Source organism: Dendropsophus ebraccatus, chromosome 13, assembly GCF_027789765.1.
Source record: "Dendropsophus ebraccatus isolate aDenEbr1 chromosome 13, aDenEbr1.pat, whole genome shotgun sequence".
Taxonomy (NCBI): domain Eukaryota; kingdom Metazoa; phylum Chordata; class Amphibia; order Anura; family Hylidae; genus Dendropsophus; species Dendropsophus ebraccatus.
In genome coordinates, this window is record NC_091466.1 from 71,956,472 (window position 1) to 71,976,227 (window position 19,756).

Below are 19,756 nucleotides of genomic sequence, written 5' to 3' on the forward strand. Positions count from 1 at the left end.
TATGTACATGTATTATTTTTTATTTGCCGCCATACATCTTCTGGAGGAGCTCCTAGGATGACTCGATGATGAACAGTCTGTCAGTATAACACAGGTTATGAAGTCTTGGGAATACATGGTGAATATGATTTTTCCCACAGATGCTCTTTATGTTGATATATATTCAGAAAGCTGCAAGAGGAAGCTAAAGGGTCAGGATCATCAAATGCATCAACACAACCGAGTGTGCATCTGTAATAGGTCCCCATGGGGAGTGGGCATTTTGCATAGGTCCATGGGGCCCTTTAAATGACCATAGGGGCAACTTATATTAATGACCATATATTCACCTGGAATAATAATAATAAACTTCTGCTGGCTTTATTGGTCATGGGATCATGTGATTGCCAAGAGACTGGTCACATGACCCTGATTGTCACAGTTGTCACATGAAGGCTCCAGATCCAGGGGGAAATTGCATTAATAAAAATAAAAATCAATAACATAATAAAAAACCTAATATCTTTCTAAGCATTCATGTAAAAAATAAATAAATCAATAAATAATGAAAACCTTTTCCAAGTCCAATGGTAGAAAATATTATTTCATTATGTATTAATTTGTTTTATTTTGCCTAATATTATCATTTTAGAGACCAAATTTCTTACTTAATAAGATAATAATTATTTAATATTAATAAATTAAAAAAAATACAGGGGAAAAAAAGTTACAGTCAAAGGTTCTACGTGCCCCCTTGCGACGACTTATCTGGTCATTTAAGGTCCGAATATAGTGTGTGTACATTAAAGGGTTAAGTGTCCTCTTTTATGTTTCTCCAGTTAATTCCACATGACTATCTGTAATTCCCCATCAATGCCTGAGGCAACAATTAGCATGTTCATTGGTTCATGCTGCTCGGGGACATCCAGAACTGTGCAGATGAATGTTATAAACACTCCGCTATGGCCACACTATCTAAACACTAAATAACACACATCTAGGAAAGGTTACTTTAAGGTTCTGTTCACATCTGTGCTTGTATTTCTGGTCCAAAATAGAAATAATGGAAGGGCCTGCACCTGCACATGAAGAACACAGATGGCGCCAATTGGACTCCGCTGACTATAAAGCAGACCATTGGATTTACATGTGCTAGGAGAGTTTTCTTTCTTTTTTTTTTTTTTAAGTCTACAATGATTAATACAAGGGTCCGTGTAATAGAGACAACGATCAGCGGCTGATCGTTGGTTTAGGTTCGGACCTAAAATGACCGGGCACCTGAAGCACATCGCTACTTGTAATAGTGATGCACGGCCGATAGCTGATGATTTCCCAAAAACCTGTTACCTTACCTTTCCCTGCTCCTGGTCTTCACTCATGTGCTTACCAGCTTCCTGGTCCTGGAGGCTGCAGCGTCTGAGCGGCCTGTGATTGGCTGAGCAGCCTGTTAGCTGACAGGCTGCTCAGACACTGCTGCTGCCGGGACAGGAAAGCTGGTAAGCACAGGAGAGAAGAATGGGATCAGGGAGAGGTAAGGTGTCAGGTGTTTGGCATGGGCTGCATGGACATAGCTAACGATATCTATGCAGCCCTTACCCCGATTATCGGGCCGTCTAATAGTTTTTTTTAAAGAAATCAATAAGTTTTTTATATCCTCTTTTTTATGTTTAAATTGGCGTTATACATGGGGTTAAACTGTGCTCCATGCTGCCTCTGTGCCGATATTTGGTTCGTAAAAAAAAGAGACCAAACACAGGAAGTTCCCGTCCTTTGTCGCTCACACAAGGAAAGACCCCTGTCCATCATGTAGGTTGTATATCAAATGAGGGCAGATACCTTAGCCTAATAATATTATTAACTTTTGCTAATTCTATTACCAACTCTGCAGCTTACCAGGAGACAATGCTCTTTGTTATTTAAAGGACAACTCCGGCGGGACCTGTAAAAAAAAAACACAGACACACTCCATACTCACCATCCCTCCAGTGACGATCGCCACTTGAATCGCCCGAATTCTGCGTCTTCATCGCCTCCGGCCGCTGTCCTGTGATCTTCCTTACTTCCGGGTTCATGGGAGAGAAAAGGCTGCCGGTGCGCTTGCACACCGACAGCCTTTTCATTGGCTAGAGTGCATAGATAGATAGATCGATAGATAGATAGATAGATAGATAGATAGATAGATAGATAGGAGATAGATAGATAGATAGATAGATAGATAGATAGATAGGTAGATCGATAGATAGATAGATAGATAGATAGATAGATAGATAGGAGATAGATAGATAGATAGATAGATAGATAAAGAAATTGAGAGAGAGAGCATATGGTGCGTTTACACAGAGCGATAATTCGCTCAATCAAACGATTAATTATTTTGAAGTAACAGTGTGTTTTTTATAACAATCAGCGTTTAGACTGAACAATATATATCATTTGGAAAAATCATAATTGCGATCGTTTTAAGATTGCTTAGGCCCATCTCACACATACACAAATCGATCTACAGATTTATTGTGAATGACCAATGACGATTTGAGAACATGTTGAGAAATCACAATGAACGATTTATCGCTCGTCACTTGATCATTCGCTGTGACGATTATTGCTCAAATCGCACCAATAGATAAATAGATAGGAGATAGATAATAGATAGATAGATAGATAGATAGGAGATAGATAGATAGATAGATAGATAGATAGATAGATAGGAGATAGATAGATAGATAGATAGGAGATAGATAGATAGATAGATAGATAGATAGATAGATAGATAGGAGATAGATAGATAGGAGATAGATAGATAGATAGATAGATAGATAGATAGATAGGAGATAGATAGATAGATAGATAGGAGATAGATAGATAGATAGATAGATAGATAGGAGATAGATAGATAGATAGATAGATAGATAATAGATAGATAATAGATAGATAGATAGATAGGAGATAGATAGATAGATAGATAGATAGATAGATAGATAGATAGATAGATAGATAGGAGATAGATAGATAGATAGATAGGAGATAGATAGATAGATAGATAGATAGATAGATAGATAGATAGGAGATAGATAGATAGGAGATAGATAGATAGATAGATAGATAGATAGATAGATAGATAGGAGATAGATAGATAGATAGATAGATAGATAGGAGATGGATAGGAGATAGATAGATAGATAGGAGATAGATAGATAGATAGATAGATAGATAGATAGATAGATAGATAGATAGATAGGAGATAGATAATGGATAGATAGATAGGAGATAGATAGATAGATAAGTGATAGGAGATAGATAGGAGATAGATAGGAGATAGATAGATAGATAGATAGATAGATAGATAGGAGATAGATAGATAGATAGATAGATAGAGAATAGATAGGAGATAGATAGGAGATAGATAGATAGATAGATAGATAGATAGATAGATAGATAGATAGATAGGAGATAGATAGATAGATAGATAGATAGATAGAGAATAGATAGGAGATAGATAGGAGATAGATAGATAGATAGATAGATTGGAGATAGATAGATAGATAGATGATAGAAGATAGATAATAGATAGATAGATAGATAGATAGATAGATAGATAGACAGGAGATAGATAGATAGATAGATAGATAGATGATAGAAGATAGATAGGAGATAGATAGATAGATAGATAGGAGATAGATAGATAGGAGATAGATAGATAGATAAATAGATAGATAGGAGATAGATAGATAGATAGATAGGAGATAGATGATAGAAGATATATAATAGATAGATAGATAGATAGATAGATAGATAGATAGATAGATAGATAGATAGATTTATAGATTTTTTTAATCTTGGCACGTTGTATTACACACTGTTGCTTTCAGATGAGAATGACCCAGCACAGCGCTATGCGGAGCACCATAGGAGAGCTCAGGGCTGTGTAATACAGAACACCAGGGAGCCCACGTACCGCCATACAGCCTCTGCACACAGCTCTGCTATACAGTACATGGGAAACAAATCACTTCTCCTCTGAATTACCTTTTTGCTTACAGAGAATCCAGAATCTTCCACGCATTATTATGTGACTGACTGAAGCACTCGCCGTCTGCCCTATTTTTTTTTTTTTTAAATCTTCCCATTAATTTTGAGGATGGGGTTTGAACATGAATCCTGACAAAAGTTCATTATGGTGGTTTAGAAAATGGAAATTAATGAGATTAATTAATCTCCGTCCTCCAAAAAGAACACTATTTAAATGGAATGATGAGGATTGTAATGACATAATTACCGCACCAAGGATTGCGAGATAAAATCAGAGTGATTGTGCCGAGACGCTCAATCGCTTTTTTTTTTTTCTCCCTCCTCTTTCACAATCTTCTTACATTATCTCTCTGCTGATTTCAAAATGTTTTGTCATTTCAGCTTCATCCTCTCTTTAACAGGTGAGTCAGTCCCCCTATTCCGATTAGATCTCAAGAAAAATTGGGGCGCAGCTCATCACAGTTTATGCCGCAGTCTTTACTCTGTAGCTTGTTTAAGGGGAACTCCTTTGTTGAGGATCAATGGTACCAAATATGGACACCAGTTATGGGACATGTTGGTTTACAATCTTGGGCTAGGTTCACACATGGTCATTTTTGGCTATTTGACGGCCATCATTTTTGGACAACTGTCATTTTGAGGCCAAATAACGTCCGTTATTTTGAGGCATAGCAGAGTAGAAGACGGCACTCCGGACAATGCGTGGTGCTCGTGGTAGGAGAGTGTCCCAGTCAGTATAGAAAGCAAATCCCGACACTCATGAGTTAAATGATGCTTTTTTATTTAAGTGGACAAAGCAGGTACATGTGAGGATGCGTTTTGGCCTATGGCCTTCATCGTTGTTTTGAGGCAGGCTTCATGAGAGGATTGTCAATCTGACAATTACTTCTCCTCTGACTGCAATAGAAAGTATGCAAAAGAAGCACTTACTAGCATTGCTGCTATAACTTAAAATCCTACTCCACACTGATGAGGGGCAAATACCTGAAATAGCTGTCTGTGGATGGACACCTTAAAAAATGAAGACTATGATGAAGGCGGAACTCACCAGGAACCATTAACAGATGCTTTATTGGAACGATATGGGCATCAGAAAACAAATGCTTTCCAAAAAGTTTCACGTGCAAAACACTTCTTCTCGGCTTACAAAAAACACGTAAGTATACGTCATTATAAAGCTACAGCTCAGTGTGCAAATCCCACCACACCATTCACATGCAGGTCAGGTGGATGGATACCTTGCTTGGATGGTTTCCTTGACTGGAGACATTCCTTGGCTGGAGGAAGGTCTGGCTAGCTCACTACGTTGAGACTGATGGTGCCTCTGCAGTGTTCTTTTGCATATTTGATTTCCCAGGGGGCAATGTCCTAGAATACATTGACGTCGAGTCTCTGTGGTGTTTTTGGTTGATTTCCCTGAGGTTAACCAGCGTCCTTTTGCCATAGAAAGTAATCGGGATCGGGGTCTCGATCAGTCAGTGGCAGGCACTTCTCCTCCACTCCTCGAGAAGATAGGTTAAACAGGTGTGGCCCACTGCAATTGAATATAAGTATATAGATTATAAAAATCAATAAAACAGCAAACTGTGTTTCCTGGCAACACAGGCCTCTTCATCAGGTGCATAATCGGAGATGTTCAAAGTCATATTTAAATGTGGAAACAGAAAATTACAAAAACAGCAAAAACTGACATTATCTTAAAGGGACAGTACACCACAAAATTTGTATTTTGTAGTGTACTGTCCCCCAAGTGGGCAGAGGCAGGGGGGGGAATATAATAAAGACTCTAATTACCCTGTGCAGTCGCTGCATGACAAGCTCCAGGATCCCCAACGCAATTTATTTTCCCCTGGATTCTGTTGTTGTCACAACCTAGGGAAAATACCTGGCTGATGAATTGCCCACTCAGCCAACCAGTGACTACAGTGGTGTCCTGTTCCAGGTAATCCATAAGCCTGGTCATGTTGTTGCTGGAACAGGAGATCCTGGAGGCCAGCGGGAGGTCCAGGAGCAGTAAGACAGCATTCTGTGGGCACGGGGACAGGTAAGTACAGCAACTTTTTATGTTCTCCCCCTCGCCCCTTTGCCTGAACCTAAATTTAATTGTTGCCTTGAATACCCCTTTAAATTGTGAAAAAATCCTGTACCATTTATATAAGGAATGAAAGCCTGGATGAGGAAAATCTGGGGTGGGGGTGGGGAGACATTTCTTCCATTCTATTTGAGGGTCAGATCATGTATAGTAATAGATGGGATTACATCCAGAAAGAACTTAAAAAAAAATCATAAAAAGGTGAAACACTAAACTAACCTAAGTCTTTTTTCTGATATAAAAAGATTTAAAAAAAAATCAGCTAGTTGTTTATAGACTTGGGAGTGGTTTTAACTTTTATAAAATAAACTTTAGTTTTAAAAACATTGTTTAACTTTTTTAATGCTTTGTAGAAGCAACATGCCATTGCATTGCATTGATCACTTAAATTGGCTCTCTGCTAGTACAATTTACCTGGGGCAAGTTGTGTTAGCAAAGTGAGCATGGCAGGCACAGAGGCCGTCAGAAAGCTTCTGGCTGCCCGGGTAACCAAGTGGCACCCTACAACAATAAGTGGCCTTCTGCCATCTTATTCCGCCCCCATGTTCTGTAGGTATCAATGAATCCTCTTGTCTCATGTCAGTGTTTTTTCCTTGAGACTGTAAAGATGAAACTCTTGAACATAATGGACATAAAACATTGCGATGACAAAAGAAACAAATAAAGCATTATATATTATTGTACAATACATCCTTGACCATGCACCATCCATATTAACTAAAGCTACTTCCAGCATTGTTCAAGCCAATTTTGTAAGTGCGCCCAAGACAATGTATTGGTATCGCAAATTGTTACATTATTACTATAATCATAGATTCCAATATTTCATAAACAAACCAAAGGAAAATAAATAAAGACTGTACAAGATCCAGTTTCCATAGTTACATAGTGCGGCGCGGCATTAATGCACCCAACATTCCTGTTCTACATCAGCCATTGTTTCACAAAGTCAATACCTGCTGACAATACTTCAACGTCCAACTGGAGTGGTGACATGACCGATAAATGTCAAAATTGCTTAAATGATTATTTCACTGCGAATATTATAAAGTCATTGCTTTTCATAACTGCTGCATTGTGTCAGGTGGAAAAATAAGCGGGCTGAAAATATTTACAGCAAATGTTCAACTAAGATATAGATAGGGCTTGTGAACAGCCACATTGGTCTGAATACCAACATTCAACCAGGATTGGTGTCAGGTAGAGTACTGGAAGACACGTAGACAAGTGCAGCCCTAGACTGGCACCCGTCCCAGCTGTCCCTACCTACTTGCCACAAACAGTACTAAGATTTACTGTGGACAACTTGTCGGCAAACCTTACACTGAAATGAGTGCAACACAAAACAAGACAAACAAACACAATATGGAATGGTCAGGAAACTAAGTCAGCAACAGTCGGGCAATGAAGGTACAAAATCAGAATCCAGAAAGCAAGGTCAGGATACGTCATCCAAAAGGTCAGAACAACAACAATAATCAGTCAGTAGATTGCTAGGTCAAGGCACAAGGCGCTATCACAGGAACTGGAGTAAGGCCAGGGGCTGGGATTTATAGTGAACAGGAACCAAAGTGCTGACAGCTAGCTGATCAGGTCACAATCCCCCTAACATCAAACACCTAATCCTGATCGGCCGGGGGCGGTGAAGCCCCAGCTACAATCAAAATAAATAAATTGCAACAGGCTGGCTGCCAGGGATGCCGACGGTGCGCCCCCAGCAACCAGCCCTGCTGATAACTAAGGATGCTGTCTGCCTCTTCCGGATGCAGCGCACACCCGAAAGCGCAGAGCAGCTGCTAGGGACGTCGTAGGTGTCCCTGACAGCGGAGTCGCACGCCGCGGCAGAGCTGGAAGCCGGACGTACAAACCTCTTCCTGAAACTCAGGATTTCCTCGTGGTCCCTTTCACAGTCACTCATTACGTCCTTTGTCAGTGTAGCAGCTGGCCCATCTTGTCCCTAACACAAAGCGATGCCCAACGCATTTTCCTTACCTGTTTGTCTTATTCACCTGAGCGTACCCCAATACATTGGTTCACTAAATGTCTATGAAAAAATTTAAAGTTGCCATTTAAAAGTACAACGGGCCCCACAAAAAACAAGCTGCTAAATGTCTAAGTTGACAGGAAAATGGTTGTTAGATGGAGGAAAAGACAATAAAATGCCTGCAACATTAATGGGTTAACACATTAATATTAACCAATGTATTTACGAGGTGACAAATACAATGTGTTACTTATCTTGTACAAATCCTGAGTTATAGCTTTTATATAACTCCAGAGCTGTGCAGTGTTCCCATTCCATGTGCTGGTGGAGTGTATATACTTTATGTAGAGCGGCACTGTTCCTATCTTTATTCAGAGTCTCAGGGGTATTCTGTGTATCATGTATGGACCTTACTGTATTTTGGTATATTGTACTGTGGTTTTCATAAGCTGAAAGGCTGTATAGGGTTAACTGTAAAGTCTGTAGTCTGCCACCTGCTTGGAGCTGGTCTGTCTTGGTTTCCCCCCCTCTATCGTCCTATCAGGGTTTTGCCAAGGTCTCCTTATTTCCCTGAGCCAATGAGCTTGCAGAGTAACTCAGGCTTCTCTCCACCAATAGGAAACACACCCCATGAATTTATATGTAGGGGTGGAGAAGGCAATGAGCTCACAGTAATCTAGTGTTGCTATAGAGAAGTACAGACGTACTGTGAGTTCCTGTTTTCCTGTGTTTCTGAGTTCCTTTAGCAAGTATTTCTAAACACCGGAGGTACTAGAAAGTCCAGGGGAGGAGAAGCTATGGTTTTTGCCTAAGGGCCCCCCTGCTCTGCCAAGTCCAAGTTGGCGCCAAGTACTTCTGGATGCCCTCCACAGGTGTAATGTCACACAAAGGTCAGATTTTCAGTGAGTACTGGTTTTCTCTATCACACTGCAGCCCCACAAAGCTACCTAAAGTAGTCGCCTTGCCACAACTGCCTAAACTTCCTTCCTAGGGGAGAAACTGCAAGTTAAAGAAGTACGGTATTAGAAAATTATATTTCAATTAAACTCTCCCTAAGACATATAATTTTTTATATAATGTTATTACTAGGGATGAGCCAGTTTACATCAGTAGTGAAGTGCTTTGCTAGGCTTGGCAGTTTGCTTGTCAGTCTGCTGCCTTTGAACTTTTTGCCTGGGTGTCTAGAAAAGCTGGATCCAGTCCTGGAAAACTTGGAAACCAGCTTTACCTGGAACCCAGAGTGTCATGAAGTTCAAAGGCAGCCAGCTGACCCCCTTTATCCCTAAATTACACCCAAGATCCCAATTATTGTCCCCCACCCAGGCTACTAATATCTTTGTAGTGTAGTGTTATACTACAAGACGTTCCCTGGTAATAGCCCTGTTATAAATTTTGACTCTGAGCCAAGGAGCTATGGATATACCATTTCTTTCTCAGCCTATACTAATGTACCGCTATATGGGTGATTCTCCCGATATAAGGATCTGACCGGTACAGAATTAGCATATCCTTAAGTTATGAAAGAAAATAAATATTTCAACCTTCATTCAGAGCAGCCAACAAGACTTGGTCTTCCATGTATTATACAGTAACCCTGGAGGACGGGAATAAAAGGAAACCTCTTGTGCTCTAATAATGGAATCCAGAAGGCTGGAACAGATTTTGAGCCCAATGGCATGAATAAAAATGAAATACAAATAGCAGCTGGCTAAAAAATGGTAATTCCAATTATTGTTCCTATAGCATATGTCTTGTTGAATTGTACCGATCACTCGGTCCTGGGCGGGAGAGAAAGGGAAAGGAGAATACATTGTGGTTTGCTGAAATATAATTTTAAGTGCATTGATATTTTGTGACTCACTGGGAAGATTGGAAATGTGAACTCTGTCAGATTCAATTGTAAGTAGCTCTGTATTCTTTGCCTTAACACAAACACTGATTTTTTTTTCCCCCTGCAAGGTACATTATCGGCCATTGTCTTTTTCACCTAGGGTTGTGGGGGGGTGTCAGGAGTCTGGAGGCAGCAAGAAATATGGCTCTTGTGTGTGCTCAGAAGTGTTCCTTTAATGAAATGATGGGTTTACATTCCGCCATACCATTGCTGTCGCCTTCCTAGATAATACGTATTGTCTATTGAAATAACAGTGGTGGATATCTTTTCATTCACATTGGTAGAATGTGCAAGGTTCGAGTCAATCTACTGACTACAAAATAGAAAAATAAGTTTGTAAATGGAATTTGTGACTCATCGAGTACCATCCCCGACAACAGAACTGCATTCTGCTGGTTTCTAAATAGGCTAAAACACTAATATAAGCTGCTATTTGGGCACTGTACATTGGTAAACCATTTTGTTTTGTTTTATAAATACAATGTCAAGGCCAGTGAGTTCTCCCAGTCCTACCGGCCTTGAAAGATAGAATTTTTTTTGCTACAGGAAGAGATCTTTTATGCAAAGTTGGTTGGGGGCCACCAATGACTCATGGTTCACACAGCATAAAGGTGACAGCATGCCACACAAGGTATTGCTTTGTACTATAGTCATGGCTTCACAGTCAAAATTAGCTTTGCTACTGTCAGGACGGGACAGGTAGTGACAAGACACAACAGTGGGCCCTAGGTCTAGACCCACCCTCTGTCCCTATCTACTTGCCTCAATCGGCCCTAGGCGGCCGTGGACAACAACAAAGACGTTCCCTATGTTGAACACAGCACAAGACAGGCGGACAAACATAATATAGGATAGTCAAACAGGCAGGGTCAAAACATCGGATAGTCAAAAGTCAAAGCCAGAGGTCAGGTAACACAGTCGAGCAAGCAGAGGGAGTTAGGATGGGGATAGCAGGAATAGACAAGGGGGAGCTGGGCCAGGGTATTAACCTAAATAGCCAGCGCTGAGAGACTGCCTCAGCTTTGTTTTATGCTGACCAAGAACCCGGTCCAGATCTTCATTGGACCGGCGCTCTGATCCTCCAGGCTGCAGACAGGCAGAGAAACCAGTCAAACAGACCACTAAGCTGTGTAAATCAAGTCCAGCAGCTTCTCAGCTTAACTCCTGCATTGCCGGAAGCTGAGAAGCAAGCGGGCGTGCCACACAAAAGCACAACCGGCCTAGTTCACACCAGGTTACTGCGCAATCCTGACAGCTACATAAAGCTTGTAGACCTGCCCTTTTTTTCAGGATAGTCAGGACAAGGATGTTAAAGTGTTAAGGATGTCCCATTTTGTATATTTAGTGAAGTCATTACATTATAGCACTGACTTTCTAAACATGTAGAAATGCTTACATTCCTTAAAGCGAATGTACCATCAAGTGTAGCATATCAATAGAACGGCGCCATGGCCACAGTCCTTTTTTTTTTAACTACAGTGCGGGTCTATTACCAGGCACCGGCCACAGGAGGTGGGCTGGCCCGCCCCCAATGGGAGGAAACCCCTCCTCTCTGTGACACAGATCCACTAGAATCAATGGAGCCACGTCACAGAGGGGCGGAGTTTTCCTCCCATTGGGGGCGGGGCGGCCCACCTCCCGGGCTTCACCCTGGGCCAGTGCCGGGTAATAGACTGGCGACTTGTGCGGGAACCGGGCCATGGTTCAAAAAAAGGACACTGGCACAGCTTCCCCACGCCGGTCATGTTCTTTTGATGGCACATTCACTTCAAAGCTTACATAAGTAAATAATTCTCTGGAGCAAAATCAGACATGGTCGCACATCCATATACCTATGACTGATCACTCTGCTTCTCATCACTATACACAACTACCATCAGCAGTTAGTCACATTTCAATTAACATGCATAAGCCCACACACTATGTCTGGTGCATGTGAGTCCTTAACTAAAAAAAATGGTGCAGCCCCACGTGGCAACCATCACCACAACAACAATACCGCCAACCATTTGGCGCCCAACGTGGGGCAAGGTGCGAGATTGTCTGGAGGGTCAGTCACAATTAAAGCATTCACACACTGTGCGAGCACATACAAGGGGGAGACTGCAGCTCCAAGATAAGAAAATTGTTTAACTACTAACCCTTCTATGTCTCTGGGCTCTGTGCTATGTGTGGGACAGCTGTCTGGGCTGAAACCTGACCACATAAGAAAACCCTTGTCCAAAGAACCTGGTCAAAACCTGATACTGACTGTCTGTGTTGCAATGACTACCAGCTGTATATGGCCGACATTGAAGAGATAATACAAGTTTCCGATCTCAGGTAATAAGACCAAGATCAAAGAGATAATATGAGATCCCGATCTCTGGCATATATTCTATTTTATTGTTAGTTAAATCAGTAGCAGTAGTAGTAGTAGCAAATCAGAAGGACCAAGATAATAGTTTTTATGGTACACTCGCAGTATACAGCTCAGTAGATACACTACAGTTTATTGCTCATACTGCACTGCCTGCCTGTCTGAACACGCTGTCTCACTGAACACCTTCTGAATCTCTGCTTTCTATACTTTTAGCCCTAACAAGGGCTTTTGGGGGTCCGTTCCTACCTAACTTTACCTAAAAGCTAACTCTCCCTGGTATACAGTCTGTCCCTCTCTAGCTCCAACCAGCAAGTGACATGAATCTGAAATCCCCTATTCTTATACTCAGGAGGTCACATGGTTTAACCAGCCAATCACTGTTAAAGCTTTTATTTTTAAGTCTTGCCTATTCCTAGTGCCTGTCCCTCCCCACTACATGTTTATTGGCTGAAAAAAGCACCGGTGGGGGTGGGAGGTAGATAGTCGATCGAATACTAGTCGCTCATCACTACTGCCTACTTCTCAAATAGAGTCTAAGGAATAGAGTCTAAGGAACTTTTGACCACCCACCATCCCCCATGTCTCGATCCCATAACCCTATTTTACCATTCTATTTCTACCTAGCACTTTCTCACCCACCTCTCTCATCCAGTCCTGTCCCATCCTAACAACACAAGATTTATTATCGGCCATCTTTTTTTACTATCACCCAATTGTGAATGTTTGTCATTAGATTTAATAAAAGAAGTCATTTAGCTCAGATGGCGGAGCGGTGCTGGGATGAGAGATGAATTGTTTCTGCTGGAGAAACCATTCATGAAATATTATTTATTTTTCATAAACCATCGTATAAGCCACATGGAGAATTAATAGGCCTTGAAAATGGATTATATACCACAGATTTTCAAAATCAGTCATACATGAAATTGACACTGCTTGGACATATTCGGCAAGAGAAGGAACCGGTGTCTCCTGTGATCTCCTTCGCTGGCGTCGAATTTGCAGGTAATTTAGATACCTCAGAACCTCGTGACCTTATAGTAGCATTAAGTTCCATATAGAAGATAAACATATTTCTGGGGTAAACCTATTGTGACTGCATTAGTATTTCAGATCGAGCCAGGGGAAATCAAAGAAGATGTGTGCCGGAAATACAATAGACTTGGTTGGAGAAAATGAACATGACCTTCATTACATGGAAAAGTCTTGTTACGTCTCAGACACGAAATGTAATAACACAAATATATTTTTCAAAGCATTTTTGTTTAGTTTTTTTTTTTTCCCATTGGCGCTAAATAGATTAAATCAAACCCGCATTTAGCGGGAGCAAACACTTGGGTCAAGAATGTTAAATAGAGGTCGCGGAACTGTGTGCCTGAGCAAATCTAAAGAAAATTACACCCTATCATTCAGCCATTTAGAAATGCAAGTAGATGTTGTTTATTTCAGACACGGCGAGCGAGGAGCGATAGAATTCAAATTCATAAATCAAAAATATTCTACAATGTACTGGAAATATAAAACGGCATATTGGGATAACACGGTGGTTGAACGTCGTTCAAGAAAAGTCCAGTACGCTCAACGTTTTACTGTGGTGTGAACAAGTATTGTGAAGGCTTGGGTGTTCAGATTAAGAAATCTAATCTGAAAAAGAAAGTAAAAAGAAAGTAAAAACTAGAGAGAGGAAGATTTGGTCTGTGGTGCCACCTAGTCAAGATAGACTCTCCTCCGAAAGTAAGTTATCCTTCTGTAGACAGTTGTTTTGGAACAAGGCAGGTTTTGGTTGGCTAGCATAAAGACTAGCGTGTCAATACAGTATTTCCTTCAAGGGATACAATTTACAAAAATTAGAACAAAAAAGATTGCAATAGGCGAATGAGGCATCCTCCGATCTGCCGTGAAAGTGTCACTGTCGTTTTTTTGTTTTGTTTTTTTTTTCAGAAATCAATAGTACAGGTGATTTTAAGAAACTTTGTAATTGGGTTTATTAGGCAAATATGCCATTATTTGCATTCAAAAAGACTTTCCCCAGCCCCCTCTCTCTCTCTCATTCACTGCTTATTATCAGGAAATTTTGACTCTTTTACATCAGTCAAGCCCTGTCTGCTCTATGGAGAGGGGAGGAGGGAGATTAGTCGCCAGTAGAGAGCAGAGAAAAAAGGATTACACAGTGAGAGCTGTGTGAAAGCCGGGATTCAGAGGTCAGAGAGGTCAGTGCTGACTTCACAGGAGATAGCCCGGTGATGTAGCTGTAAATTAACTCTTTGTTGACCTGTTTTGGTGCCTCATCTCCCTCCACCCCTCCCCTCTCCCTAGAAAATCAGGAAGACAGGAGGAAAGCTTCAAACTGCTTTTTCATGAAAAAACAAACAAACATTTTCTGGCTAATAAACCCAATTACAAAGTTTCTTAAAAATTAAACAACAGTGACACTTTAAACTTACTTGTCCCCTATCCTGGGTAGATTACAGGGGGTCTGACCTCAGTGCCCTCAGGGATTTCTAGATCTCTACGTGAACCACAGCTCCATTCATTCGGACCCCCTGCAATCTCATACTCGAGACAAGTACGTTTAAACCGGAAAAACCCTCTAAATTTTGGACTGAATCTGATTAATACCAAATCAATTTGCTTCTTTGTATTCATTAACACCGCCACTTTTTCAGTTATACAAGGAGCCATTGGTCCCATGTTCCTGTCAGATCCAGGTGCCTTCCTTCCTCTCGAAATCCAACAGGCTGCACTTTATTTCACATTGTCTTTGAGCGCGCCGCAACGCTTAACTTTCAGTGAACTGTGAAGATGCTGACAAACAGTCGGCTGTTGTAATCCTTTCAAATTATACAAAGAGGAGCATGTTTTACTGACAGTACATGACTTTTAATGTTTTCACTTGAGTACCCCGCTGCTTCCTACAATAGCCTTTTAAATACCTCTTGATATTTCTCTCGCCATTAATAGAGCTGAAAGACTTTGTTGTAATGAGGCACTTTGTTGTGGTGCGAGTGAGAGACAGGTAGAACCTCACACAAAAGACGCCGGGAAGATTACCGTTATAATGGATCATTATGACTTTCTCCAAATTTATAGAAACTTGCATTGAAATTATGAGGAAGTTTATTACAATTTTTTTTCTCGTTCCAGCGATTGCTTTTAGGTTACAGTGGATGGCGGTATGTTCAGTCGCTATTACGCTTTTAACCTTCCTACTATTATAGTTTCAAAAAGTTCACATGGGAGAGAACAAAAAGTTACTGATCTGTTTAACTTTCTGGAACTTTTTCAACAATGTGAAATACGTAGACTGTTCACAAAAAATTAATTTGTACAGAGGGGTTACAAAACTTTTTATTTTATTATTTAAATTTTTTTTTTTTCCACTTATCTCACTTCTCCTTCTACATTAAGCAGTCTTTAATTCTTGCCCCAATGCAGGCTCGCGCATATACCTACCAATGCCCACTTCTGAGCTGCTCGTTGTATAAGAGCAGGGACACTCGTCTTTGACAGGGGTTCCTGCTATTGTCCGTGGTGTCTTTTACTATAGGTGCTAGGGAAAGTACATCAACGAACAAGGAGTCCTTTCAAAGATAAGTGTCCCTGCTCCTCTACGTTTACTGAATAGCAAAACATGCATTGTATGCCTCGCTGCTGAGTGACCATATACTGGTTCATATAGGTGGCCACAAACATTCACAGAATGTCCAGTGGATGTTACCAGAGTGCCATGACATGGAAAACTTTGATCAGGGACATTTGTCTTTGCTATGTTTTCTTTCTGTGGTGCCTAAAAACCCTATTCTGTGGAACGATTATCGGCCGTTACGGATGATAATCGTCCCGTGGAATAGAAGGCAACGATCAGCCAACATCGTTCATGTTGAAAGACAAACGACTCATACAGCAACGATGTGCTGCTATCGCTCCATGGAATAGGAACAGCGGCAGCAGACCACTGCTGTATGCTATGGGCTGCCCGGACAATCTAGTGATTACCCGGGAAGCCCCCCCGCACCTCCCCGCAGCTAATAGTGCTCGTTTGCTCAGTCGGCCCGTGGAATAGGGGCTTTACACTATACTGTAGGTGCCGTGGAAAGTATGTCCAGTAGCAGAGACTCCTGTTAAAGATAGAAGTCCCTGTTCCTCTATACTCAGTAAATGGCAAAGCATGCATGATATGCTCAGTTGCTAGCAGAGCACCCACGTTAGTAAATTTAGTAAGTACGGATGAGCAAATTTACAGTACTTCGCTAGGCTCGTTTGTCGGCTTGTCAGCCGGCTGCCTTTGAACTCTGTGCCAACCCCATGCCTCTCTGCTCTGGATCCAGTCCTGGAAAACTGGGAGAAGCTTCTCTGGACTGGATCCAGCTTTTCCAGGCACCTGGAGTGGAGTGGCTTGGATCATCCGTGTGATAAGCCAACTGTTGAGCCTAGAGAAGAACTTTTTTTTGCTAGTACGTTAAATTCGCTCATCCCTAGTGGTAGGCAACCACCATGGCTAGATACTGCTTCCATTTATTTAACTCCCAGAACAGGGTGGCAGGGCATGGCAAACTTCACATGTCAGTATGCAGAAGCAAGGACTGGAAACTCTGCTCCTGTACCGTGCCTTATCAAAATAAGGTGCCGTTCTATTAAGAATCCCAATTCATTTAGAATCTATTCGCTCTTCTATAGTCATCCATCAATAGCAGGAAGAGTGCAGCACTCCAAACATACTACAACCATAGGTTTATTCAGCCTGAAGCAACAGATTAAGTGCATGTGGCGTGATGCGACGGTTCAGACCACTTACAAGTCATCGATGTAGAGATTTCTCCCCGGAATGACTCATATGTAGCTTTACCCAAATAATGTAACCGGGAGAAATCAATGATAAATGCAACTCCGATATAGCAAAAAAAAAAAAAGAGCTGTCAAGGACCAGGTATTATTGCATCATGTCACCATGTACGATCAGCAGCATCTAATTATAAGGAACTTCTATTATATTTATGTAAATTACTGCGGGGCAATTCAGATGATATTTCCGTGTATGATGTATATAATGAACTATTAAGTTCTACTTCTCTTTGAAAAGCGAAATGACACCTGCAGCAGCGAGAGGGAGAGGAGGGGAGGCCCACTTCTGACATGGCAGCCAGACCTCTGGCTAAGCACTAAACCTTCAGAACACTGCAATAACCATTCATTGGAACAGCAGAGCAGAGGAGTCTCAGCAAGCAACAACCACAGACAGGATTTTCTTTCTGCTGGCTTACAAAGAGCAAAACTGTTGTATTATTCTATCGGCACAAATGTGGCCATTATCTCATGATGAGTTATTGCTGGTTTTCTAAATTACTTTCTGTGTCTTTTAGGTGAAGTCAATGCTCTGCATGCACAAAGGTGCCTTAAAGTGATTTTTATTTTATTTTTTTTATCTTTTTTTTTAAAGCTATTTCTGTGACATACTCTCTTTTCCAAGGTTCAAATCATACAGTTAAAGGATAAAAGTCTGACTCTATATCAACCACTGGAATAGACTCATAGGTTTACCGCATACAGATTTTACATTGAACGCAATTGTAAAATAGTATGCAGTTAGTTCTTCAGCTCCCTCTAGTGGTGACTGCAGGGATCCAATAATATTTTGGACAAGGTAAGTTTAAAGTGTCACTGTCGTTATAACTTTCAAAATGTAAAACAGTAGATGTGATATAAAGCAAGTTTGCAATATACATTCATAATTTATTTTTTTAGTTATCATGGAAAACACAACACTTCCTGTTTTCTGACTTTTTTTCCTCAAAAAACAGGAAACAGACAGAAAACAGGAGGTCTTGTGTATCCCAGGCCATCTGAGCGCTCACAGAGAGAGGGCAGCCATTTGATTCATGGACACATTGAGCCATGACTCTCTGTACTGGCCGGAATCCCTGTGTTTTGCCTGTTTTTTTACAACCAGCACAAGTCAGAAAATCTGCCTTAAGGAGACTGGACCTGGATACAGTAAGTATAGCTGTTATGTAGCTGCCTTTAGGAGACTGGACCTTGATACAGTAAGTATAGCTGTTATATAGCTGCCTTTAGGAGACTGGACCTTGATACAGTAAGTATAGCTGTTATATAGCAGCCTTCAGGAGACTGGACCTGGATACAGTAAGTATAGCTGTTATATAGCTGCCTTCAGGAGACTGGACCAGGATACAGTAAGTATAGCTGTTATATAGCAGCCTTCAGGAGACTGGACCTTGATACAGTAAGTATAGCTGTTATATAGCCGCCTTCGGGAGACAGGACCTGGATTTCTGGTAAGTATAGCTGTTATATAACTGCCTTCAGGAGACTGGACCTGGATTTATGGTAAGTACAGCTTTGTTTTACATCATGGTAGCAACAACAAAAATAATGAATGTATATTGCAAATTTGCTCTATATCACATCTACTGTTTATTTAGGTTTTGAAAGTTATATCGAAAGTTACACTTTAAACTCTGATCAGTGTTCGCCAGGCAGTGGCCCTATAGCTGTTGCAAAACTTAAATTCCTATCAAGCCTGGACAACCAAAGGCTGCGCAGGGAGTATTTCTACAGTTTTCTACAGTTTACAAATTTTCTACAGTTTACACCTGCTTATAAAAGTTCTAGTTTAAAGCATATCTGTTTTGAGTACTGTTATGTATCTTTAACAAATCCATTGCTGTTGCTGGGGTCCATTGTCCTCCCCATGCCGGCGTTCCGGTAAAAAGATCTTTTAGTTGGGTGGCGGTAGGTGGCACCTGGAGAAACCATGCCCTAGATCTGCAGCACCTCTCTCTCGTTGACCTTTGAGCTCAAATAAAAGATATTTTTTTACTGGTGTGTCGGCACTGAGAGAAAAACAAACCCCGGCATATACCATGGATAAGTTAAAGATATATAATTGCACCTGTTTGTCATGACATATGAGATGTTGGTCTTAGAAACCCCCCACCTATCTATCTATCTATCTATCTATCTATCTATCTATCTATCTATCTAATATTTATATATATATTCCTTTTTCTACTTACTAGAAGGCTTGTACTGTGCACTGCAATATTATTGTATCACAGTGTACTGTCAATTTCCTATTCTTATATACACCCATGGGGGTTGGCGGCTGGAGTGGACTGAAAAGAACCTATATACAACAGTCGCTATTGCCCACAACATTTCTGCATTGCAGCTCTATACTAGTTAATTAAATGCTGTAATACCAGACAGAACCATTTTACAAGGGCGACGCTACTTCCGGAAACAAAGCAAATTCACGTTTTGCACCCAACCGCAGAGCCAGAGAATGCATAAGCAAAGCAAGGAAAAATTTATAAAGACTCAATGTTTTAATGTGTTCCTGTGAGTCCTCGCAATGCGGACACAACAGGGGAGTTGAATACTGGGAAGACTTTAGCTTTA